Source organism: Petromyzon marinus, unplaced genomic scaffold (assembly GCF_048934315.1).
Source record: "Petromyzon marinus isolate PM22_M1 ecotype Great Lakes invasive population unplaced genomic scaffold, UKy_Petmar_22M1.pri1.0 PM_G_Scaffold_29, whole genome shotgun sequence".
NCBI classification, from domain to species: Eukaryota; Metazoa; Chordata; class Hyperoartia; order Petromyzontiformes; family Petromyzontidae; genus Petromyzon; species Petromyzon marinus.
In genome coordinates this window covers 2672501-2675000 of record NW_027422861.1, presented here as the reverse complement: position 1 = coordinate 2675000, position 2500 = coordinate 2672501, and the positions used below count along the sequence as shown (strand labels likewise).

General features: G+C 47.1%; 1 pseudogene; it reads left to right on the top strand.

Moving 5' to 3' along the window:
• Positions 1–2500, top strand: part of LOC142914918 (28S ribosomal RNA) — a 9739-nt pseudogene that overhangs the window by 3427 nt on the left and 3812 nt on the right.

Below are 2500 nucleotides of genomic sequence, written 5' to 3'. Positions count from 1 at the left end.
CAAGGGAACTATCACGGTTGTACTGCCTAGTCTGGAGTATATATGCGTTATCTGTAAACAACACATGGGCAAAGCATCCGAACTTGTTGCACATTTTAACATCAAACACAGAGACATTCCTCTGGTGTTTAAGTGCGCTAAATGTGACAAAACCAACTCAAACCACCGATTGATTGCCTGTCATGCCCCCAAATGTGGGGGAATAAAGTTAACTGAGGAAAGCTTACCAATGGTCTGTGAATGTTGCCAGGCACGCTTTGCGACTCTAAGTGGCCTTTCGCAGCACAAGAGGCATGCTCACCCAGTCACCCGTAATGAGGAAAGGATTAAAGATGGTATAAAGGGTACCTCGCAGAGAGGGGTACACCGTAGCTGCTGGTCTTTGAAGGAAGTAGAACAGCTGGCCCTTCTAGAGTTGCAGTTTCAGGGGAAAAAGAATATCAATAAGATCATTGCTGAAGCGCTTGGGACTAAGACCAACAAGCAAGTCTCTGACAAGAGACGGGACCTAAGTAAAAAGACAGGGGCCCCCATGTCAGACAGCTTACATTTTTCTTCTAGGCCTCTTGAGACATTGTCTCCCCCACCAAATGTAACAACGGGGACTTCATCCATACTCGCTCAAGCAGCTGAGCGGCTTACGAATGAGAATTCTGGGACCCTGGAAAAGCCTGCAATGGAGGCAATAAAGGCTTGGCTTAACGGCGAGGGCCAACATGATGCCCTCGTAGAAACTGCCACAGCATTGATGCTTTGTCCGATGAGATTGGTGAAAAACAAAGGCAAACGTTCAAAACCCGAGAACGACATTATTAAACCCAGGATATTACCCACACGATCTTGGATGAAGAAGAGAGCGGAAAAACGAGGAAGCTTCATGAAGCACCAGAAGCTCTTCTTTAAGAACCGCTCTCTTCTTGCGTCCTTAGTCCTGGATGGCACTGAACGTCATGAATGCCGAATCCCGAAAGCAGATGTATATCGTTTTTACTGCGAAAAATGGGAGAAGGTGTTGCCATTCAATGGCCTGGGCCAATTTAAGTCATCAGGTGTTGCAAATAACGAATACTTTGAGCCCCTAATTTCGGTGGAGGAAGTTCAGACTGCCATACGGGCCATTAAACCAACGTCAGCAGCTGGGCCAGATGGCCTAACAAGGGCTGCAATCTGTGCTGCCGACCCCGAGGGTCGGACACTGACAGCCCTATTTAATGCATGGATGATTACAGGAATTATTCCCAAAGAGTTGAAAAAGAATAGGACGATTCTTATTCCTAAGGTTATGGACGATGAAAAGCTGAAAGAATTGGGGAACTGGAGACCAATAACGATTGGTTCAATGATTCTGAGATTATTTTCCAGAATAATGACTGCACGTCTTGCTCGTGCTTGTCCCTTAAACCCAAGGCAGCGTGGTTTTATAGCGGCATCTGGCTGCTCTGAAAATCTTAAGGTGCTACAGGACCTTATGAGACACGCTAAGAAATTGCACAGGCCGTTGGCTGTCATGTTCATCGACATAGCGAAAGCTTTTGACTCGGTTTTGCATGCTCATATTTTATGGGTGTTAAGGCACAAGAAAGTAGATGAACACGTGGTGGGCATCATCCAGAACGCCTACGATCGGTGTACGACCTCGTTCAAAAGCAATGGCGAGTCGACTCGAGAAATTAGCATACGTGTTGGTGTCAAACAGGGTGACCCCATGTCACCCCTGCTCTTCAATCTTGCCATGGACCCTTTGATATGCACCCTAGAGTCACACGGAGTTGGGTACTCCATTGATACCGACCACGTGACAGCTCTTGCGTTTGCTGATGATTTGGTGTTGGTGAGCGAATCTTGGGTTGGTATGGCCGCCAATCTAGCGATCTTGGAATCATTTTGTGGGCTATCGGGATTGGAGGTTCAGGCCAGAAAGTGCCAGGGTTTCATGATAAGCCCAACCAACGATTCATATACGGTGAACAACTGCGACCCATGGACTATCAAAAATAAAGATGTCCATATGATCCAACCTGATGAATCAACGAAATACCTTGGTCTGAAAATTGGCCCTTGGACTGGCACTATACAGCCTGATCTACATTGTCAGCTAAAGACATGGATCTCGAAAATCGATGAGGCGCCTCTGAAGCCAACTCAGAAGGTTGAACTACTCAATGCTTATGCCCTACCCAGATTGTTATATCCTGCAGACCACTCGGACTGCAAGCAATCAACTCTCCGTGGGTTGGACCAAGAGATTAGAAAGGCGGTAAAAGGATGGCTCCACCTTCCCGCTTCAACTTGTGATGGACTGTTATATGCCAGAGCCCGAGACGGAGGCCTTGCCATCTTGAAACTGGAAAAAACAATCCCTTCGGTTCAAGTTAGAAGGCTGCAACGTATAGCAAACTCGTCCGATGCTATCACCCGTAATATTGTGTCCTCGCAGGGTATGGAGGAAGAATACCGTAATTTGTGGGTACGAGCAGGGGGTGACAGTGATGCAATCCCA